Source organism: Plodia interpunctella, chromosome 6 (genome assembly GCF_027563975.2).
Source record: "Plodia interpunctella isolate USDA-ARS_2022_Savannah chromosome 6, ilPloInte3.2, whole genome shotgun sequence".
Classification (NCBI taxonomy): Eukaryota; Metazoa; Arthropoda; class Insecta; order Lepidoptera; family Pyralidae; genus Plodia; species Plodia interpunctella.
The window spans coordinates 1,515,412-1,541,709 of NC_071299.1; the positions used below are offsets into that span (position 1 = coordinate 1,515,412).

Genomic DNA, 26,298 nt, shown 5'->3' on the forward strand with positions numbered 1-26,298 from the left:
ACACTAAGATATTCCTATCAAAGATCACAGACACTATCGGCAAGAAGTGAGCCTAATTTCAACGGTTTCAACCTAGATTGCTGTTTTTCCCTTGACGTAAATAAAAGCTCTCGTATGAACTAGGCAATGTACATTAGCGGGGTTCTAACAGAGTTCGGCAATCGTGGCAGGCAATAAATATTTAAAAGAAACAGCATTGCGTGCACAAAACAATAAATTTATCACAATAATACGCTCCGGAGCGGCAGTGCCAAGTGCCAAGTTCACACGTTGGCCTCCACCCAGCGGCAAATACCTTTCATCTTTCACCGTTCTGTGAATACTCAAATTAGTCCGGAGAATGCTGGAGGCACGTAAAATCTAGATAGATTTTATGTGCCCCAAGCATTAAGAGAACAGATGTTTAGTGTTATTTCCAAACCGTTGGAACATGAACATGAATTTTACTCACTGAAGAAAATAAATCCGAGTATCTAACTACACTCATTATATTGAGAAAATAGCGTGACATCAAATTGAAAAAATATTATATTTGTAGAAAAAGATGACTTGCTTCATATCTACAAGAAAAAAAAAAGTCTAGATCGAACTTTATTAGCAGAATAAATACTTCTTTGACATCAATTATGCTACATACCACTTGGAACAAATTGCGATGCTTACATTGTAAATTCAGCTGAAACAATAACGTTGTAAAATTTAGCAAAAAGCTATAAATTATCTACAGATGTTACTCTTTGTCTAACAATGGTAATAACTCGGTTAGTTTTATTTTGCGAATATAGAGGAGACAAGAATACAGAGCCAAAGGATTAAGTAATCTAACCAGGATTTCATATTAAAATTTCACCAATTAGTTGAAAATTAGTTTAAAAATGAGTTTGCAGAATACATAACTCGATATAGTTGTTACAAAATCTTATCTATGTAATAACAAACATTATTCAAAAATGAAACTTACATGCGGTTACATTAACTATAAGATCAATGCTTAATAGAGAAACACATCTTTTATTCTTATGGTGTCGACTTAAATAAATTTGTGAACCAATACGATGCCACTGATATATTGAAATCTTTCTTACATCGTCAAGGGTGCAATTATTACTTTTGTATGCTTCTGGGTGAATTTCACAAGCGTTTGAACGCGGCGCGTAGCGTTTCATTAGGGTCCGACATTTTTTTTAAATAAAAAAATTATTTTTTAAAATTTAACATTTATAATATTAACATTGTACCAGATAAATAATTGATTACTGTGTATAGTACAATTTAATTAACACTAATGAGAGCTCGCGGCGGAGTTCAAAACGCTCGTGAAATTCACCCTCCTAATCTTAACTTGAGTTGACTCTCACATGTATACTCTGTAACGCATTGGAAATGATACAATCGTTTCTAGGTTTTGGCGTGGGAATAATTTATAATTCCTAGCGTTTTGCCAACTGGGTCGACCACTGTTTTGAGCAAACATTTTTTAAAATGTAAATAAACGAATATCGCTGACATTAGAATATTAGCGCTTCCGTGTTATCAGCTGAAACTAGAAATGAAGTCATTTTATATTTATTATCTATACTGTGTGTGCAAATCTAAAATAAAAACTGGCCTAGAAAAATATAAGCCCTTACTTGACTTATTTACTTACTGACTGAAAGATCAAAGTTATTTAAAGTCAAAGCAATATTCACGTCAAATTTTTGAATAGTAGTTCTTGAAAGGTTACAAATTACGACCGCTGATAAAAAGAAATGCCGAAATAACATTAAAACAGTGTTGGTGCCTCTCGTGCCATAAGGGTTTACCATTCTTTTTATGAATCAATCGACCATGAAACTTACTATGACACAGGGTAACTGAATACTAACATTTTTGTGCTAGAATTTCTACGAGATTGTAAATAGATGCTCAAAAGATTATACACAAATGTATACATTATTGTATGCGAAAACTCAGCGTATTCTTACATATATATTTACGTAGTCGTACCACTCATCTGATAATAAATATGAATGTTAAATAGTGTTGTTGGTTTTGGACCAAGCTGGACTATCCTTGAGGAAAAAAATAAAACTTCTAAAACAAATCTTATTTGCATAACTTCGTTATTTAAATTCGTGCATAAATAACTGAAATAGTATGTAGCCAAAAGAAGCAACTCAATGAAAATGCACAGCTGCACATAAATTAAATGTCTGGCAGTTAAAATTAAACATCTCTTACAGCATTCGTTAGTTTCATGAAATTTTCACTAAAAGCGACGGGTGAAAATGTTGTATAGAGCAGCCGTAACACGAATTTTGTGATTTAAAGTTTTCATTAAAACGTGGGAAGGTAGTTAACGAGGAAAATTTTGTGAAAGGATATTTTCCTACGTTATGTAGATGTTAAATTATTAGCCTTATTTTGATAAGATAAAACTAAAGATGTATATTTAGTTATTGTATGACTAACAGTTACTTTCAATAGAATTGTATGTGTTTATCAAATCTTAATTATAATATTAAGTTGGAAGAGAATATGTCTTTAAGTATATTTTCAATAAATTAATTAATCTGTTGTTTTAGTTATGTAATTGTGACATTATTAATTATTATTATTGAGATATGTTTTCACGTTATAATACATACGTTCTTGTGTTATTAATTATTAGTTTTTGCTTATTTAACAAGTAGGTATATATATATATATATATATAAAATATGTAATGTAAGGCAAAAACAGAAAATACTTTTTTGACAAAGTATAAATATTTGTATATTTCGAAGTTAGTTATTATATCTGCAGACAAAATATGACTATCGAATACAGCGCGTTAGATAACTATACTTAGAAAATGAAATATAGTTTGCGGCAAATCCATTACAATACAGACACAAAGTCTCACAAGGTTAAAAACTCTTAATTAATTCTTATCAAAGACAACACGACGAGTGCGCATTCTAGACTTCAGATTTAGAAATCCGAGTATGGCAGCCTAGGCACGCTCAGAATTGCATAGTTTGGATGTCGGGCATACTCCGCCGGTCATAGAGTTTTGTGCTCTTTTTCAAATGGTAATATTGTATCTCGAATACATAGTACACAGTAGACAGATTATTTAGTATACACGGAAGATATATGACTCATAAAGTGTCCATAATAATGCATCATCACATATCAGCGATTCGGGATATGTTACGTCATTGTTTTTTATTTGACGAAATTTTTAATCTTAATCTCTATATATTTAGATATGTTAGCTTTTAGGGTTTTAGGCTTAGAACAAGGGCTTTTTACCCTTGTGTCAAACGTTTGTTATGTGTATGTATCTATCTGTAGGTACATGGCGTCCTAGTTCCCAAACAGATGAACCAGTTTTGATCTAGATTTTGTTATTAGAAGAGTGATTGCAACTAAATAGATATGAATAAAGTACCAGAGTTTTAAGAAATTTGATTTAAACTAAAACATGTTTATTATAATTACTGTTCTTAATTATTATTCGAGTTTCCCGGTTACCATAAATGTCTGTTTGAAAGCAATCAAAATTAATAACAGTTTATCATCTCGTATCGTCTTTGAAAGGTACTTTAGCAGAACCTATTTAAATTATTGCCAAGTTGATATCCTTAACTCGTTCAATTGCCTGGGCCTCTCCCAAACACCACCTTCAGCTCATCAATCAGACAATCTTGATATGTCTGTGACCTATTTAACGTTATTATAACCGTCATATATTATTTTCGTGTACCATGTCTTATGGCATGGCGCCCATGTGACGATAAGAGTTTATAGGTTAGTGTGTGGTACAAGAGATGACGATTCGCATGGTATAAAATTGGAAGGAATCTGTAGCTAATTCTGTAAGTTGAGTTGTATTGCAAACAGGCTATATGAATTGGACGACTATGTTGGCGTAAGATGTATTTGTTCTATTACATTATAATATAGTATATTATGTTATTTTATGCTACTACTATTTTACAATATGACCCTTTTCTTCTTTCATTTAGTAATATTTTGTCACTCGGGAAAAATTGTAACCAACAGAAATAAATAAAATATATAGTACAAATCACACAAATTGTGATTATAATATATAAATTAGAATATTCTAATTTATACCTATATTATAATCACAATCTGTGTGATTTGTACTATATATTTTATTTATTTCTGTCCTATATATTTTATTTATTTTTGGGTAAAAAACATATATATGTTGTCCAATATTGTCGCAAAATTGAACAAAAAACGTAATTTTAACAAATATTGATATTACTCTATTATGAAATCGCCCACGCTTGTAACTAGCGTCACATACTCGTAAGACTGTGTACATTGTTGATCGGAACAATTCTCTCTAGAATGGAGACCGTAGGCACCGTCCGAAGGCTAGACTGGCGATGACTTCACGCCTCGGCCAGCTAATCTCGAATCGATTACATGGCGTTTGTCTAGCGGCTGTTTTGTCGTCTATGAATATACAGTAATTTACATATTTATGCAAATCATATATTAATATTAATACTTTTTCTTTTATGTTGATCAACAAAAAATATTTTATATTAAATTGTCTTTAGTGGAATCTCGTGAATGTGCCATATTTATTTTCACCAAGATAAAACCATGGAATTAGTGGGTACTCCGACTTACTAATTCCATGGATAAAACATAACCAGTCCAAATAGAAATAAACTTTAGAAGTAACCTTATAAGATTGAATTTCGTATAATTTATTCCGAGCAATCAGATCTAGTTAACAGCAGTTGATCTGACAACGATGAGAGTTAATACAATTTGTATTGTAATGTCGTACACGATTACCACTATAACTATGTATGTCAGTAGGTTTGAAGAGCAAACAAGGCTTAACCCATAGACTATTCTGAGAATTATTATTAAAATGCACTTTTTGCACTATGTAAATTTCCGGATTGGAAAGTTATACAAACATATTTTTAAGATTATAAATAAGTACTTAACTAATCAGTATATTGAAGAAAAAAATATTTTCTGCCGACCATTTATTAAAGTGGGGCAAGGACAAGAAGAATATTAAATTGCACCAAAAAAAAAATAAACACATGTTGAACATAACCCAATTTCAATGACATATTTTTTGGGTTATAGACGCCAGCAACACTAGGGGTGCAAAATCACGCGCGTTACCGGCCTTGAATAAATATGAATAACCCTATTTATTTATTTTCTACTTAAATACAAATTACTCTAACAATCAGGGTTGTCACTCAACTCATTAAGAGTAGCGCCAGCAAAAAAGGTGACGAAATAGCCAATTAGTCGGTCTCGAGTATACTCAAGATGCTCAAACATCCGTGACGTGTTCGCAATATGATTGATGACCATTTCATGAAGTAGTTTTAATTGATACTCTTCAATTGATCACTTAATTTATTTTGTGTACATTTTTATTATAGGTAGAAAGAAAAAAATACAATTAATTATAATTATATATTTTTTTATTTCAATTAGAACATTTCATTAGTTCAATAATATACCTTATATTATGAGCACATCAGTTTTCGTATAACTTAAAAAAATAGGAATTGTCTAATAAAACGAACATATAACAATCATTCTACTCTGTGGTAAGAATAATGTATACTTACTGCAAGTGTGTGTTTCAATTTTTCGTTGGTCAGTCTGTTAGTGTTTATTTTGATTACGCATTTACGGGTCCATTAAGACGGTCCTTTGGGTATTATTATTCATGTATTTATTTGAATTTAGTATTTTAAATTTCAAATTAAAAATTTCAAACACCGTTACTTTATATATCCCTAAGTACGCCGCTAGATTTAATTTAATATATATTTTTTTTATTATTTTTATTTTGTTTGTCAAAATACTAACAATTTATGAACAAATTTTACAATTTACTTCAACACTTTATCCAAACAACTCTCAACTATGCATTTTGTTTCTAGTGTGAGAGTCGAAACCTTTTAGCTTACGTTGTTTATGAGTCGATGTGGATCGTCCTTCTTCATACACTATGTACGTAATTTAAGCCTGACCTATATTTTTTACTCTAACCGTTTTGAAGAAATGATGAATCATGCTCTATATCAGAACATTGATTCTTAGAAATAGAAACGGGACGTGTCATATATATTAACTGGTAGTTATTTATGTCAAGTTCTTGTTGTGGGCATATTTATGTTTTGTCATCATTATAATAAATTATTTGAAGTTCAGTTAGTAGTTTCAGTCGTAGTTATGGAACCTAATTTATATTTGTCGTAAGAATTGGATTTGCGAATATGTTTTGATTATTCGATTTTTATTAGTAATTAGATCTTTTTTAACGTTAGTTTAGTTAAGGTGGGTTTCTATTATGTTATTTTAAGATACTTTTTGCATCAGTTTTACGACGTAAAAACACAAGTATTTATTTCGATAAAAAATAAGATTTCAAGATTTATTAATAAACAGATTCATTTAATTTATCAGTGATTTTCAATATAGTGTTTTTTACACAGTTCTTATTATCTACTTTGTAGAAAATTGTGCCTTAATTGCAACCACAAATGGCTTGAAAAACGGAGGGAATTTTGACAATTTTAAGTTTTGCTTTCACCACCGCTGGCATTAAAAATTGGTGTAATTAAATCAATTTATGTCGCAAGTTGCTGGCTGGAAATATTCGAAAAATGTCATATTCTTGGTGAAGTAAATTTTGCTGTTGTAAAATTGTTCTTACGTTGATATAATAAGGTTATATAATTGAATGGGTGGAACTCAGTGACATTATAAATTTTGGTTTGATCCGCAAAATTAATCACTTTCATCTTTTCTTTTTGATAAAATTTGGGTTTAGTTAGGCATGTTTCAACCAGGTATTTGATTATAGTTATTCCGGTCTGATCCACAAGAACCATTTGGGATCAGATTATATTTTAAATTATTTTTTGTTCCGTTCGGATCCTCTGACTTTTTTAACAATTTTTTTGAGAAAAAATGCAACAAATTAGTTTTACATTGTTTATAATTATTATTGTTTTTCGCTCCATAATCCCATATGCTATGCTAATCCCACAATTTCATCAACAAATATAAAACTTGAATGAAATACGTCACTAGAAAAGAATCTATCAATCGCGTGCCATCGTCTCCGACGGCAGTGTGAGTGACGAGCCTAAGCTATAAGATCAAGATCACGGCCATACCCGTTACTTACGTAACTCGATGTAACCAACTCGTATGCGATAAGTTATGAGACTTAAGTGGCTAATTTTATAAAATTAAAATTATTTTTTGCCTATGGTGTCCCACTGCAGGGCAAAGTTCTTAACCACAAATTTATATGTAGCTCTAAATCTGTTTACCATTTTCATTGCTAATTTTAAATTTAGTTAAGAACCTAAATTTAAAATGATCAATGAAAATGGTATGAGAATTATATATGGTTTTATCATTTTTTTATGCCGATGCATCCTTTAGTTATTGTGAATTTCAATGTATTTAAGGCATTTTCTTGAACGTGGCTTTAATAAATATACATATAATGAACATTACCCCTAACGGTGGTCTGTAGAGTCCATGATCGGAGTACAGAGCGTGGCTGCGGTGCCCAACGGACCTCGAAAATTAGACCTTATCTACCAGTGACCATTCGACCTTCCATTCAAAATCTGGATTTGCACAAATTTAATTTGTTACATTTATCAAGTCAATTGCAGAAAAGCCAGTGGCACATGAATTATAAAAGTCTAATGGATTTTTTTACTTTTGGGTCGAATATGAGGGTCGGAAAAACGCTGTTCTCTTATAACATATTACGTATTTATTATACGCTTAGATCGCCCATTAATGAATTATCAATTGTTCAATATAGTAATTCAATATTTCGATTGTTAAACACGCGTCGTTTCAATCTGTTATTTGGGTTCTGGCTCATAAGTTTCATAATTTATTGACTGTAATTTTAGTACGATGTCGTGAACAGAATGGCGCGTTTGGGTAACTGTTGTTTCGGACTCAAATACTTATGTCGTGTATTAATGTATTGACAATTTTAATTGAAGTAAAAGTTTAACGATTTGGACAAAATTACCATTTGGACAATAATGTGTCATTAATTCAATTGATTTTTTCATTTATTGATGGAAATTTTCAAGTGAATTTTGCAGTTTTATATATATTTTATATGTATATATATATATATATATTAAATTACAAATACAATAACAAATTAAAACAGCAAAATTCACTTGCAATTCACACAATAAATGAAACAAAAAATACTAATTTCAAATGGGAGGTAACCAAATATCACGTCTTCTATTAAGAAAATTGAATTGAAATTCGGAAAGATATGAAAAAATATTTAGAAATGTTTATGTCCGAACTTTCAGTATCCCGATCGGTGCATGTGTCAACAATGTTTAGTTTACATTCCTTTTACTGCATGTTGCAATTGCAACCAAATGGTCCTCGCATTGGAATCCATAGACTTTTACGAGTGTCACTCAATACGGATTACAAATGGCTGCGCGTGCGCTGACATAATGGATTGTTTTGTTAATCTGATTGATGTCGATGGAGAATCGAATTGTTTATCTGTTGGTCTGTTAATAATTCCGGTTATAACGGCTTTGTAAAGGTATAAAGAGTGTGAAAGTAGATACGAGAAATAAGATTTTTTTAAGTAGTAGAATTAACTTGTGATGAAATATATTACCTAAAATTTAAATTCATTTTTGAAGTTTAACCAGCTAAATATATGACTGATGGATTCAAGAAGTACTGTACTGAATTGATGTCATCAAGGATGATATGCGTGACAATAGTCTGACAACTAGGGATGCCAACGACTGTGCAATGTGGAGACGATATAATAGGAAAGCGGACCCTGGGCTCCGACGTTAAATGGCTGCGGGAGAATAGATAAGAGAGAGAATATGATTGATGGATTGTGTTAGAAACGATGTTGTAGTGGACGTAACGTAACGTAGACGTCCAACTAGTAGGGAATTGTGGAGAACAGACATATAGCGCTAACCCCAGACAATGGGGGTAAGGCAGATGATGAATATGTAATATATAAATAATTGGCTTTTGCCCGCGGCTTCGCCCGCATGAGTTATTCTGCGAAAGCGCCAGCGCTTTCACGCCATTATACTCAATTGGAGGTTGTTTTTGAAGAAAACTCTACCCTATGTTTGAACGGGATCTTTTAACTATATGTACTCCAAATTTCATCAAAATCGGTACAGCGGTTTAGCCGTGCAAGTGGACCAGACCAACAGACAGATAGACGGGCAGACAGACTTTCGCATTTATAATATTAGTGTGGATATATTTATAAGTAAACATTTCCGACATAGCGCGAGCGTCAGGATCATTCGTCAAGATGTTATTATTTAGTAACCGACAAAGTTAAATAATATTCTCTATTTCTTACTATTTATATACTACTTTCTCTATTTCTTACTATTTATTACTATGTGGGTGGTCCAATAGCAGGTCAGCATGATCATTCAAATTTATATTTTAGTAATATTATGTACTTATGTCAGTGCGCCGTGAAATTACTTTTCCCGTGAATTGTGAGTGTATGTCTTATCGTCATGCTAGGACAGGGTCGCCATGAAAGGAAAATAAATTAGGGCAATATTCCATGGACTCTATTAAGAATTTCGGTTTACTATAGCCTTGGAGACTGGAAGGCTGTGATTTTTACGACAGCAAATACAACAGGAACCAAGAGTTTCACAGTACACCTTCCGAAAGACCAATGGAAAACATAGAATACTCGACACGGCCCGTACATTTACTTTTCTTTGTATATCACCATTACATCATGTCAACCAATGTTGATGCAATAAAATATCGAGTATTGAGCTTGGGACATCCAGAGAAGCCCTGACTATCTGGTCACCCTACACAGCACGTGTCCCGAGAGCGAAGCATGCGGTGTGTTTGCCCTTTCATAAGAATACTCATTGTTATGATACTTTTTTTATTGCACACTTGAAGCGGTGGTTGAGACGCCCGCCTGTGGATCGAAAGGTCTCAGGTTCGAATCCTACTCGTGCCACATGAGTTTGTATACCAATCTGACTCATATATATTAGTTTTCATAGACTTGCTTCCGGTGAAGGAAAACATCGTGAGGAAACCTGCACACTGGTTGACAGTTTAGCACCCTAGTGTGTATGCGACTACTTGCTACTAGATGGCGGTAAGTAGTCGTAGTAAGTCATGTCAGATGCCTTTAGGCGACTTTAATAAAATCTGACAACAAGTGTTAGCAATAACACACTCGATATGATGATGATATTGTACATGATAGGTTTAGTATGATTGTGCTAATCTAGTAGAGTTTGTGGTGTCCCAGAACCTCGTTTCTTTTCTACTCTATGCTGTAGTTAGCTACATTTTGTAGCTGAATAAGATTAGAAACACAGTGCCGTAGCGGTTCGCGCGCTTGGTCTGTTTTAGTTAAGCAACTTTGACCGGTCAATAATCGTATGGGTGACCAAAAAAGTATTATCTCGAGCTCCTTCGAGCTTCTAAAGATCCTGACGGCTATTTCTGCAGTAGTTAAAATGACAACATAACCGCATGAACCTTGCATTTGCCTGGGGCATTAGTTCACCGCATCCTTATTCATCCAAAAAGTTGAATGCCCCAGCAATGTGATCATTAAAATGGCTGATAATGATAACTTTCTTCAGTACATATTTCAGTATAGAATACCTAAATCATCAAGGTAAGGTCGACCATAGATCATAGAATGCAGTCGGCATTCACGTCTCAATTCCACGGTAAACGACCCGCCCCATCATTACAGCTGTCACAATGATTGAGATATGTTCGCGCGACAATTACTAAGGGCCATACAATAATCATTAAGCCATGCCGATGTTAATGATTTAATTCGTTTAACACGTCTGGCGTTAAACTGTCCAAATGATTATTTACTTTAGGAATTGATGAATTATGATGGAGGATATATTTTGTGATAACTTTTCCACGGGAACAGAGTACTATTTTCCGGGATGAAACTATGAGGTAGGTATTAATGTGTCAATGATATCTTATTAATATTTCGTAGTTGTCAGAGAAGTTCATAATAAGTAGGTATTTTTTATCCCAGTCGTAAAATCACGTGGCGAATCCGCGGGCAAAGTCTTTTAAGTAATAAATTATTTCGACAAACGTCAACAGCAGTTGACCGCGGCTCGGCTTGCAGCAAAAATCCTTATGTCACCCTCCACCCTTCCAATCAGAAAATTTGATGCAAAAGTTGTTAAAATAAACAAACAACAAATTAACACACATTATGATTTATACACATTTTTACATACATACATGGATATGAAAGGATAACCTCAAAATATTATTTTATTTCCTTGCAAGAAACAACAAAAAATTTTGTCAATGTACTTGAACAATATCTATGGTCGTAATAAATGAAACTCTTGTGTAGTGGCAATTAAAATGTAAATATATATTGGAAACCAAAAATACAACTCAACTATCGGCGGCAATTTTCTTGACAGTGAAAAATATTTGAAATTAGAATAATGTTGTCAACTTATTTCTCTAATACAATTTTGGTGGCCAGTGCAGTTATTTTATTGTTATTTAAATCCTGGACAGTACTCGTATATTTCGGAGCCCCATGAATTAGCATACAACATATCGCACTCCCAGAACAACAGTGCACTAAGTCAAAATATCTCATTTTTCAGAATCAACGAAAAACTGTTATCTCATGTTGTATTGAAGTAATTGACAGGGTTTTAAATGTTTAATGGAGAGACTGCAATACTAATTAGCATAGTTTATGTTCAATCAGCTAAAAACAGTAAAGAAAGCAAATAATATTCATTTTCGACTTAATTCACTGTTGTAGAACAATTGAACTATTTATTTTTAAATTATTTCGACTTACGCGCTTTTTATTGATTAAAGCTGAAATAGTGCACTATTATACTTTTGATATTTCTCTGCAACAGAATTTACAATAATGACATATATTATTTTTTTTTAAATAGCCCCATTTAAAATCAAATAAAACAGCAAAATATACAAAAATCAGTGTAATCAATTAACAATTATGTATTTTATTAAGTAATACCTAATAATAACAAAAAAAATATTTTTTAAAATTGGTAACACAAATTGGCAACTCTGCTTAAACTTTTTCGAAGTCTTTAAGACTAGGTACTGATATTTTGATTTAAAAAATATTAAAAAGGAAGCATACCTCTGCTTAAACTTAGCATATACCCATTTATTTAACATAGGTAATAACAATAGGACTTAACCAGTCTTTCAATCTCTACGAATAATAGTTCAATCTACTAATATTTTTATAATAGTAGCACATAACAAGAAGCTTCAAGTCTACTTATTTACTTATCTTAACCAGTCTTCTGAATTAAAAAGTAAATTTTATAACTTATCGTTAAAAATCACAGCTTTTAAAATACCTTTACTAAGGATAAAAAAATAATCGAAAAGTAGTTAATAAAAATAACAATAACGAAAACATGTGAAATTTCGTTTCCAACTAGAAATAATAGGAACTCAGCTGGTGCTATACTATTCTAAGCCTAAGGTAGTCTTATAATAGGAATCAACATAATTAGTAGGTATTATATTTTTTTCAATCAAATCCATAATATCTTTTTTTTTGTTTACGGACAGAGGTAGTTTTGTTGTATAGGCTTTGAGCAACACCGGAGCAAAGCTTTGGTCTCTGTACCGCCTTGTACGATTTCGAACATAGACTTTTTTAAAGTCAGATTCTGCGAACGTTGTTTTGTAGAAGAAAGCTAGTGGATGTTGCTTCTCTACGCGAAACTGTCTAATTTGTTGCCATTTGATTTGATTCTTGTCCTCATCTAAATTGAAATTATTGCCCCATGATTCTTGGAGTTCCTTGAGGTCGTAAATATCGTCAAATGTGACCTCTTTTACATGATATGGCTTTCCTGTTTTTTTGGCAGTACGAATTAAAGTAGCATATTGCTGTGGGCAATAAATAGGCCCAGATTTTACGTGTCTTTTTATTTGTTTTTCTATTACACTATGGATGTTGTCTCCTTCATTCTGGGAATGTCCGCGGATTAAAAATTTATGGAATTAACTCTTAAATTACTAACTACATAAGCATAAAGAGATAATAAATATTTATTTTTTTGTTGCCCACCACTATTATCGCTGTAAAATATGATATCCACGTCAGTATTCGGATCAGTCTTTTCAAGTACCATTTCAATGTATTTAAGGACACAACTACCTATCTCATTAGCGCCACGATTGGCTTCGGTTTCATCCCAAAAAAAGCATACAACATCCTTTGCGTATAAATCACTAATAGTAAAGTTAAGACAGTTTATTCTAGATTTGTAAAAAAATAGAGAAATTTGACCTTTGGGAACCTGCATGACCGCCTGCAAATCGTATACTGCTACGATGACGTCATTCCGTTTTTTATCTGCCTCCTTTTCTAATCTAGATAGTTCTTTTTCTTTGATGTGGCTCTCATATTGCTCACGAAGTTTTGCCTTACTCTCTTCATCTGCATTTTTATAACTTTCACATTGGTCACATTGGTCTTTCTTTGGAATATAAAAAGAAATATTAAACTCCTCATTGAATATTCTACTGAAAGTTGAAGCTGAGGAAGGTATTAAATTATTCGACTGTCGAAGGCTTTTGTAATCTCGGTACAAGTCTGCTAAACATTTATCACTTGAGATATATTCTCTGGTAGTTTGTTTTCTGAGATAATGAGATTCTATTCTAGGAATAGAATTTATGAAATTAATCACACTATTTTTTATTTCAGAGTCTATTTTACGCTGATTGCCATGCTTTCCACGTTTATCAGATTCTATAAAACCATCAGATGTTTTCTTTGTAATGGCCGTCTTAATATATCTATCACTAATATCCAGCGTAGCCTTAAAAAACTCCTTACACACCCTAATTCTTACATTATTTTTTTCGAAATAGTAAGCCGAATTCAAAGCCCTTAATTTTTGAGAAGTAATGTACCTATACTTAGGCTTGATTTCTTGTGTATGCCTGACAATATATTCTCTTTGCTTCTCTAAATCGCCGAGCTGCCAAAACTGGTTGAAAATCTCTTTTCTTGCACATTCGTCTAATTGGGTCTTACAAATCAACTTACATTTATCGCCACAAGGTGGACGTATTTGACGCTCAACAATCTCTTTTCTAGAATTTGTTAAAGAAATATATGCTTTTCCTGTATTTCGTAATGTTTTGGCAATCTTTGACTTCCAGCTAGAAGGGTTTCGTTTTCTCTTTTTACATAATTTGGGTTCGCTCACCACCAGAACAGTGTCAGTTGTAGAAGATGTGGAGGGCGCGAAAGTTGGAGAAAAATTTGGATTCCCTTGAGTATTTGCTGTTAAAGGACCCGGTCTATTGGATTCGTCATCAGATGAGCTACTTGAACTGCTGGAGCTGGAGCTTGATGAAGATGAGCTGGAGCCTGACGACGAGCTCGAGGATGTAGATACTCTTCTAGGGATTACAGGACGACGAGATATATGTTTTTTTGATATAATAAAAGTAGGATCAGCGTCTGAGTCATCAATAAAATCATCATCGCTATGATCCGATGACGCAGGTACGAGTACCTCCTCACCTGATGTTTTATAAGCTAATGGAACAGATTCGGGTAACTCCGTTCCCGATGCAGCATAAACTAATGGAGTAAATATGGGTACCTCACTTTCTGGTGCTTCATAGGCGGAAGGAGCAGATACGGGTACCTCCCATCCTGACGCTTCATAAACCGATGAAACAGATACAAGTATCTCACTCTCTAAAGCTTCATAGGTTGATGAAATAGATACGGACACCTCCCTTTCTGAAACTTCCGTGGCTGATTCTACTCCACTAGTTTCCATGGCCTTTTCCAACAACATAAGCCCCCGACCTCTCATCATCTGTTACAAATACAATAATTAATTAAAAATCCAACAACAGTGCATTATCTCAAAAATAAATTAATTTTATGGTTTTAAACAAAAAATAATACAAATCTTAACTAATATTCTAAATATTTGTAATGTAAATAAAAATTTCAATAATTCAAATATTAATATTTATGATTTTTTGTGTAAATAGGACGCAATTAATATCTACCATCAATAGTGTATCATTTCTCTAATTTTCACTTTTTAAGAATAACACTGAACTTTTTTGAAATAATTCAAATAAAATTAACTTACCTTCGTCAACAATAAAGTACTATTTTGATATAATCCAAAATTGTTGTACAAGCTTAATCACAAATATCGCATCAAAACGAAATAATCCGAAATAATTTTCTTACTCCATTCACCAACACTGTATTAATACTAAATAATTTGCTGTTGCGCAAACGTTGTACACTCCGTTCTCTTCGACTAACTAGTTGCAACTAGAAATAGTTCAATGTACGCGGGATGACTCCGGCGAAGTGTCGTCACCAACAGAGAGTTAGCGCGCCATCTGTTGGGTATTTTTGTAAATAGAAATAAGTCTGTTTTCGTGGTATACGCGTAAAAATGTTGCCTATTCGAATATGTAATAAAATCAATTTTGGAATTTTTCGACATAATGCAGTGTTGTTCTGGGAGTGCGATATAATCAATAAAATTGCTGTTTACTCCATAAAATTATTAGTTCGGACATTATGGTTTGCGGTACTTGTAATGGTTAATTACAGAGTGGCCATAACGAGGACTAAATATAGTCAGGACAGAAGTGTAACTTACATACTTTTTGTTTTTCTTTCTTGATTCTCGTTTCGATATGATATTTGGTGTGGTTTTCTATTCAGGTTAAGACCAGCCCATACCTCTCTTGGATTTCATATTTTACAGCTTTGACAGCTGAGTATCTAGCAGTAGCATTCTCCGAAGAAGGATATTGGTATGCGGCCGGTGATGATGATAAAAAACACGGATTAAAAAAAAACAGCAGAGTGTTTTCCCGGTTTCTGCCGGAATGTATTGTGAATTCTGTGTTGCCATTATTTTACAACGAGGTCGTTGTCCCCCGCTCATCCAAAATAAATCAAAGTGATCAAATATAGACTACCAATTAACTTATTAATTCTTATCTAATGGACGCTTCTGTGAGCCTCGGCGATGATTAATGTGGTTATTTTAAAGGTGAGATCGATCAGGTGTCTGGCTACTTTTTCTGTTATTTTTTCTTTTTAATTTATACAAAACAAATCAATGGTATTATTTTATATGGGTATAGAGGATTTATGAACTGAAGTTGTTGTAGATTTTAGACAAAGCATCTAAGGATTTAAATAAAGAAGAATTATTTTAAAGAAGATTTCCTCTGTCTCCGAAATCAAATTCAAATCATTTTCACATGCACTTTTTCACGTCATATAGAATGTCAAAAAGTCATATAGAATGTGAAAAAGTGCATGTGAAGGTCTAATTTCTGAATTACAAAATATTTACTAAAGCTACAAACTACTAGCTAACTTAACTTATCGCATTTACTTCAAATAGTTATTTACACTATAGGATAATATATAACCGAATTCTCGAAACAATACAAGTGTCTTATTGGTCATAAAATAGAACTGTATAGCATGCCAATGCCATCGGTCGTACAAATTCACAAATCAAACAAAGCTTGGTATCCACTGTACCCGCGAAGTGCGAGTATTTACTTTATTTATAGTGGAATGGAAAAACTGATCTTTTAAATAGAAACCGATTTTCAAAATGCGTATTGCCATGTCTTGCTCTGTCGGAACATACTGTATTGGATTAGAGCAATATAATATTAGTTAAATAACATGTTATTATTAATAATTGGCTGCGCTTTTGGGCTTCGCTCCCATGGGAATTTTGGGACAAAAAGTACCTTGTGTGTTATTCCAGATTATATACTACCCGTGTGTCAAATTTCATAACAATCCGTCCAGTAGATTTTGCATTAGAGAGTAACAAACATACACGTACATCCTCACAAACTTTCGCATTTATAATATTAGGATATCTACTAGTTGTCATCCAGAGCTTCACGCATATAGAAATATCAGATTAAAAATGCCTTATTTATATTTTAAGTTAAATGGAGTAACAAATATAGCAAATATAAAGTACTTCAAATTATCGTGTGATTTTTTAAAGAGTATTTTGAGAGCTTTAGAAGTCTAATTCGCTATATATAATATTATATTTATTATAGTATATACTGGCCTTGCTAGTTTATGACAGAGCACACACAGTTTACTGTCGAACTTTGGAAACAATACCAATGTAATATAACAGAGACTGAAACGCTTGCCAATGCAATTGGTAACATACAACATAGCATTAAGCTCTCCTTCCACTATATGTTTTCACTATTTATTTTTCATTTTGTTTCTTTTTTTTTGCTTAAATCTTCAAAAATGTGTTGGGAATTATGTAATACGTGCGTAAGAAAAAAGTACTTCGCTCTATATTTGCTTTAACTTGTAGGTATATTGTACAAGAAATTACTAGCAATAGAAATGGTAAATACTGATATTCTTAAGTTCCTCACCATCCTTCAATTTACCCTGCATAGAAATGTATGTAACGTCAGTAGGGTCGAATTTGCAACGACTTCGGATAGCTTGATGTGTTGTTGATTTCATGTTGATACAGTGGACGACTAGCTTGTGGTTCCGCCCTAAAATAGGCTAGAATAGGCAATAGCCTAGACAGCAGGTGATAGGCTCATATTAGCTGTCTAGGCTTTATCATATATCATTCCCAAGGAATGTTGACGTCAAGCAGATGGTCGTTTGTAAAATCACAGCCAAATTCTCAAAATTTTAAGATTATTTTTTACGCTGACCGGCTTGGCGCGGCTTGATGGGCTTCGCGGCTTCACAGCCCCGAACGCAACCGGGAACATGCGGAGATGAGAGTGAGACAATGGACGACAATCTTTACACCGAGCAATGTTGGCACTGCGCAGCTTCTGAGAAAACTGCAATTTGACACAGAGGAGACAGCGGGGAACGAAGACAACACTGCACGGGCACATTCATTATACAAACTAATTATATCCGTTTGACCGTAACATATAGTAGTCAATTTTGCATTGGACAAAAATAAAAATTACGAAAGCTTTTGCGGCGTGACCACTCCGAATTCAATCTGAAATCTACTACCACTAATGATTAAATCTATTACCATTAGATGGCGATAAAAGTCAAATCAGATATCTTTAGGTAAATGTAATAAAATCTGACACCAGTGTCAGCAATAGATATTTTTAGCACAAATTATAACACATACCAAGGATCGATCGAATCGAAACATTTGTGAAAATCTACCAGTTGTATCTAGATCCAGACGGCTAAGTGGTTCTGCGAATAATTTTTAACTGGCCATAAACGATTTTTGAATACTAAATTAAAGCGGCCCGACTCGGCTTCGCTCCATTAAATACATAAATTATACCTCTAAACCAGGAATCATACTATATATATATATATTGGTGAAAACCCCATGAAAATCCGTGCAGTAGTTTCTGAGTTCGAAGTGAAACGTAGGAACAAATATGTAAGGATGTTGTGTGCACTTCAAGGAGCCAGTCAAGTAGACGCAGCGTAGACACCTAGATCGATTGAGATGGAATCGCGAAAGGCATGTGGCTATTGTGGTATCAAACGAGGCACAACAAAGATGTGTCTTGATTACGATGTTGGGCTTATTGCACACTTGTTATTGTCACTACAGATATCACACGACATCTAAACGATGTAATTTGAATACAGTTTTACTTACAGAATAAACGACCAATGAAAGGTATTGTAATTTAATTATTGCAAGGATAAATCAAACGAACCAATAATGAAAACTGTATCATATCATTCTTAAAGAAACTGAAAATTGCCAGAGAGGGTTTAGTTATACGTAATATGTATTTCTGATTAGTATAATCAGAAATTCTCATATACTGTTTTCTTGTTTCAATACAGTCAACCTCATATCAAATTGAATTATGTAGACCAATTATGACGCGGTGATAGCTGCAAATTTGCAGTGAATTTCGATAGAAAAATATGTAATGCTTGAATAAATATCAACATTCTAAGATTCGCTAAAACAACAAAATTCTTTGGGTGATCTATGGTGAGATTGCGTGACGCCATGCACTTAGCGTTGCGTCGGACAGAACTAAGTCGAGAATCGAGATGCATCGTCTATTTTCAGTACTTTTTTCATTTATCTAAACTTTTATCTTTACATAAATTCCCAGTGTGTTCTACATTAAAATGTACTAAATAATATGTGAAGTGATAGTCAAGTATAATGTGCTACTAAAAATCCAATCTGATTTGAATCACATTTTGGTAAATACGAGTAATATTTATTGCAAGTATTTGTTGCAAGTATAATTGTCGAAAATAGAAAACATTACAACAATCTAATATACCTATATATAACCCGTTCTTATTAGACAGTACTCTATTATTCCCATTTCCTTCATTGGTTTTTTTGCGCAATAGGAATATTGGGAATAAACGACGGTACAGTATGTGCCGTGTCTGTTACTTTTAAAAGCTGTGGGTAAAGATTTACAACATGAGTGACTTTATCTGCGATTATTCTACGTTAGGTTAGGTTATGTGACGTTGTGCACACAAACTGCTGCCCTGACACACATCCCTAAATTTGTCATCGAAGATGATGCATTTTCTTGCGAAACGTCTCTACAAATATCAATTTTTTTGGACCAAGTGTTGTACAGTAAACAGCACATCCACCTACCCACAAATTCATTGCAAACTCGCCGCTATTACCGCGCCATAAGAGGCACCATGCAGGGTGACTTGATGTGTTGTTGACTGTACGTAAATTGGTCCACTCTTTCTTTCTTATCGAAGTTATTGGTAACACTGGTATCATATTTTATGTATCAATGTATTTTTTGGAATGAATCCATTCCAATGTTTGGGACCTATGGAAAGAAATAAAGAATGTCTTAGAGATTATTAATAAAACTACATTGCTAGAAATTTATAATAATACTTACTTACATGATATACATATAAATGCTGTCCTTAATGTTCCAATCAATTTCATAATCTTTTGAGTGTTTTTGAAGTACGATACAAATATCTTGTGGATTATTGTTATTATATCTTTCATATTAAAGTTTAAAATCAACGTTTTCAATTAAAATCATGCATAATGGTTAAAATTTATAATTATTGTGATTGAAAGTGTTATCAAAGTAATAAACTGAATTCAAATGACCAATAAGCGACACTGAGTTAATTATCCGTCATGAATAAATTATTCACAGATATGTCAATTGACTGTACAACGGAAGTTTTAATTGAATGATGATGCGTACAATCATATTGTATAAAATTATTATGTTTATAACGAATTTGTAATTTGTAAGATGATATGTAATGGGTAGAATAGTTTACTTAATAGAAGTAAATGATCGGTCAATCGATAGAGCGTGGACGCCCTGTGGTGACTCAATGAACAATCTGTCTGATCGATTTGTTCCAACTGAGACGCCACACACTAAACTATTAGAAGGTAAAGATAGGCTTAAAATTTCTCAAAAAAAAATAATATATTTACTTAGAGAGAAATATTTATTTTATACTTTTGAATGTATATAGGTTTGAACTAATGTTTGATTTATTTTCAACATAATAATATGTCAACACACACACACACGTGTGTGTACACGTTTAGGGCTCCTAAGAAAACACGTATTCGGACTAGAAATTAGTTGTTGTATTTGAAAATTAGACAGGAAATAGTACTACGAATACGGAATATCTCCGGATGTGGTGCCTCAAAGCCATTTGGGAATGTTATTGTTGCCTCTTTGCTGTCAAGTTTTTTAGTCACTTATAATAGTTTTTATTATGCCAGCACCTTAAAAAGGGATTTTCTTAAAATTTTAATTTAGTTTAGTTCTGTCTAAATTTGTATTGTTTGATTTGTTGACGCGCTAACAGGTTTAACTTCATTGAGTATTTAGTTCACATTTTCATTTTTATTGAGTGGTCAAATTGAACAGCTGCAACGATAAAGCATAAAACACAGCATGATATTTGTCACGTCTGGAGGTCGAATTGAATGCACCGTCTGGCCGCCAATAAAACCAATACTTCCAATTTACATCATCTAGGCCAGCAGGATATGCTGTCAATTATAATTTGACTAGCTTTTGTCCGCGGCTTGGCTCGCGTGAATTTTCCACGAGAACAGTTATTTTTCCGGGGTGAAAGGTACCCTATGTCCTTCTTCATACGTCAAACTACATGTAAGCAATTTTGCTTCCTGACATTTGTCAGGAAGATAGGTTGAGTAGAGCGTGAAGAGGTAACAAACAAACATTCTTTCGCATTTATAATATTAGTTAGGATAAGGTAAGTAAGAATATAGAAAATAGTGATATGCAACTTTGTCTAAATTGGCTATTCTCCAACTAGTCGAATTAGACACTTTGTTCTTATATCAAAAACAACATTTTATATGGAGCTTGTATGACAGTAATGTATTGTGATGTCACGGAGTTTTGGAGTAAAAGAGTATTTCCAATATACTTTAATGAGACTTTAATGTACTCTAATGTACTTTAGCATGGCCCATATTTTCTTTTATCTATGGTGAGGCCGTTAAGCCGAAGGCTATGTTATCTTGGTCTATGATCTCTTGGTCGCCTCGTGCGATATCTACGGGAAAATATGAAGAGTTCCTATTCTAGATCCGGAACCACATGCCGTAATCACTCATACATATCCCGCAGCACGTTGCGTTTAAATGGGATTTTTTGCCACAACAACGAACAAATCACAGGCCACTTAGCTACAGTACAGAAAGTTAAACGGCATGACGCCCATTCCTCTCACCCAGAGCCCTAGGTGAGCGACAAGGGCTATGCAACACTTGTTTTAATCAAATGTGTGGATCCATTTACTTGTGGACTCGCTCATACACAGCGTGGCATCGGGTCGTGCAGCCTTCGTCGCTCACCTAGGATTCCGTGTAAGAGAGTGCAGTTCGAGTCATACGATGCATTCCATCACTGTCAAAGCCCATTTACAGGTTTCGTTACCCTAAAAGCGTTTGCGTGTTGAGCTTGCCACAAAGCGGAGCCTTAAATCTTGAATCTTTGAAATTTTGCGTAGATTTATGTACATGTATCTCACGTCTTTTTCCCCTTTCGGGGTGGACAAAGCCTGGACGTTCTACTTTCGCTTATACACTTCATTGTGTTCGTATAGGAAATCAGATATATTGTTTGGTACCTCGTGAGTTCTAAACACTAAAGGAAAGTTTAAACTATTTCTCGTTATTTTCTCTGTGATTTACTTTGAGGTGATAGATACTTTGATTATTTAACACCAATAGCAAGGGGAACACAAACCATCTTAATCTTTATAGGTACTTGTATATGACTAGCTGTGACCGCAACTTCGTTTGTGTGTATTTTGAAATAAGTAAAAACTAAAAACAAATAGTGATTGACGGTGTGGTTCCGCTTCAGAATAGGCTCATTCTAATCTTCATGTGGATGTCGTATGAGGTTACAGGGACACATAGCCTTGGCAACTGATGGACAACAATAGCATTCCCAAGGAGAGTTGACGTCACGCAAGTGGACATTTGTAAATAACAACCGAATCTTCAAACTTGTAAGGTTTGTTTATTTTGCTGACAACGGCCGTAGCGGCGGTACAACCCCAAATCAACAGGAACACGCGTAGTTGAGAGAGGGATAATTATAATATGATAAAAAATGTTTCTCATTGCTTAATCATTTTAGGGAGATGCATTGGATACCTGACAAAAGCAAGCAATGTACATCTTGACGTCGATTGTTTGCAAACTAAACAACGAATAGTAATATAAAGTGACAGCATAAACAATACAGCGAGGCAAAAATACTACGAAATAAAACAAAACATCGTTCACAAAAAAATCGATCTCATAGATATGAGATCGATTTTTTTTCGAATCGATTGAAGATTCAAAAGCGGATCGATGTTTATATTTTTTCCTTGTGAATTTAATGACATAATGGGCCAATAAAATAAGGAAGCTGTCCCGGTCAACAGCCACGTTATGCTAGTTGGAGGACAATCAACTTTGGAAACTGGAACCAATTTTAATATTAGCGAAATGTAATATGATATGGGAGTGCCATAACACTAGTTAATACACGAAATTAGAATATTATCTGCATATTTGTATCCTAGAATAGGACCACTGCATGTCGTCACGTGTCTGGCGTAAAAGGCGACTATAGGTGACACATAGTCTTGGTAGTTGATAGACTATAAAATCATTCTCAAAGAGGTTTGACGATTTAATCTCTGCAAGAAAATTTGTATTATTAATCTTTATAATATGTAACCATACTAATTTTATCATTATTTATCTAGCTGTCCGTCCCGGCTTCGCTCGGGTAAAACTAATAAATATATGTACATCTACCTTTAGAGTCACACTATGTAATAAAAAAGCCCACAATATAATCCGTTGCGTGGTTTTAAAGATCTAAGCATACATAGGAACAAACAGCGGGAAGCGACTTTGTTTTATACTACCTAATGATGCAATATGATACAATTAATAAGTATCACTTTTACTGTTATTACAATGGATATTCATATGTCATATTATATTGATAGTACATGCGTAATTGTGCCGCTGTCTGTTCCCCTGCATCTGTGTAAGCAATGGATTATTTGACCTTACCTTGTAATATCTCTATAGTATTTTAAACTGTAGGCAACATAGTTTTCGGAGTGAATGAGAAAATATATTTGGTTCTCTTTTGAAGAGGATGAACTTAAAATTATAAGCCAGCTACACAAACTCTTTGACTCAAGGACCTAAGATTACATTAACTTCAATTATTACATCTAATTACATATAGGTACATTTTGTTTATTAATTTTATCTTCCTATAAAAATAGGGCAATGACAACGCAAATTATTTAAAATACTGAATTATCAAGTTAATTGCTATACAACCAGGTTTTTTTGTTTTAGATAATGATATCAAAGTTGCTTAAGTTGTTTTATTTAAATAATAACTAAGAGACAAGACTTAAGTTAAAAATATCATGTCTGAAAGTAATACTTTGTCATTTTTATCAAAGATAAAAATTTATACACGTACACGACAAGAATCAGGAAAAGCACTTAAGAGTTCTATTAATACCGAAAATCTACGGGAGCAAAGTGCGAATAGCGTAAAATTCTGTCTCTTAAATGCTAAAACCACAATTCGGCAACCCTGAATTTCAGTGACACACTTCCAAGCCTATTATTAGCGAAAAGAGCAACGCACCAACCAATTGCAGCCGAGAATCACACAAGGAGTTCATTTCCACAATTGGGTTTATTTGCTATTCAGTTTGGAGCCATTAGTATGCAGAGCAGATCTGTTGAGATTCATTTACACAGTCCAGTGACTCAAATGCAATACTCAAAGTGTGTGCAAGTCACGAAGCGTGATAAAGTTTATTATTTATACCATTATTGTGTACTAAGCTCTTAATGGTAATTGATCACCACAGCCTATCATCGCCTGCAACACCAGGATATCACACTTTTCGAAAATGTTTCCTGGTTTCAAAATATATCTTCCTCAAAATACCCCTTTGCCAATGCTGATTAAAACGTGAATTATCATTTCGGAAAGTTTTAACAATTGTTCAACATTTGTTAAAACTTCTCTGTTCAACATTTTAAATTTTCATACCAATTTAAATTGTCATAAGCTTACGGATTGCTTGGCTTGAAAATATCATAAGTATTCGTATTTTTATTCACTTTTATCAGTTTTTATGCGATTTCCGTGTCAATATTTTCGCTCAGATATAGTGGACGTATAACTAAATGTATTAAAGCAGGCGTAAATCAGTCTTTTCGGCCGACGTGTGTAAGGTCCACCTGCTCGATCCACCTGCTATAGCCAAGGGCACTTTTTTCTCAAAGGTGGCATGATATCATCGTGCAAGTGGAGGAGCAACAGAACTAATAGGTATTGTGTAAGCAGGGCGAGATGATGTCAACAGTCATCATTGAATTGATCCAAGAATTGATCTCAATCGGTCGGAATGTGACACATTTACTACTGACCAAGTGATGAATCGCTAAGTGATTGAATATAATGAGAGAATACGTTTCTGTTATTGCTGTAATTATGCTAAAGACGTTTTAATTAAATGGGGATTTATGTTTGATCCATAATCCAATTATGGTGATTGCAAATTAGCTGGGCAATCAATTAAATAGTACTATGATGTTAGTTGTTTCATCAACTAGTGGCTGCATATAATTGTCACGCGGCGTTTCATAATATGACATTTACTTATATGCACCGTGATATCTAGTATGATCTAGGAAAGGTCAGTGTACAACATCATCAGTTTATATAGGCGTATATTTTTTGTATGTATTCGAAGACAGATTCATACTTTTTAAAGACAAGCTTTGGTAATTGATCAAGCCTTATAGCTTTCCCAAATAGGGTTCACGATTTTTTAACTTTGCTAGAAAGCGTGCAAAAATTTGCTCAGTTTATAATGTACGTACATGTTATGTAATATGATAAAATTAACAAGTAATACTTTCTGAAGACGTAAAATATATGCACGCGACGAATTTAAGTAGGAAATATTTAATGTTCAAGGTTTATCATATCCTTTATTAGGTATCATTCTCAAATCAATGCAATATCACAAGTGATTAAGGCGAAGACGATAGAATTAGTAAATAATTAAATTTATTCATAACATTGGGAAATTTTATTATTAAATTTGGTAGTTCCATAATCTGTACTACTAAATTGAGTAAGTTTAACAAATTGTGAAGGCTAAGCTGTCAATGATACTTCTAGTTAATCAACTGCTTGCATCGAAGAGCGTAGTTTATAAAATTAAAAGAACCCTTTGGTTTGGGAAAATGTCAATTCTGGTCTCACAATCTCCAGTAATTGGTTACCGAAGGCCGGCTGAAGCAACGCCAGAAAATAGCAATATGACGTTCTGGCGTAGGAAGCTACTATACACCACACATTGCGTATGTTACTACAAATTGTTATTGAATCAACACCTCGAACACGCAGGGCGTTTACGTCATGTTGCATAGTAAATATTTTATTAGGTTTGGAAATTTCTAGACGTATGATGTCAGTGACAGTTGGGTTGGTTATGTACGTGGAGTTGAATCATCATTGAGCTCATATTTACTTAGTACGACGATACGGCTCAGCGTCTCAAGGAGGCGCATGTTCTTCGACACTTCCCTG

General features: G+C 33.6%; 1 protein-coding gene across 3 annotated transcripts in view; it reads right to left on the reverse strand.

Moving 5' to 3' along the window:
* Window positions 1–26,298, reverse strand: part of LOC128670583 (uncharacterized) — a 131,241-nt gene that overhangs the window by 16,228 nt on the left and 88,715 nt on the right. The window lies entirely within an intron of this gene.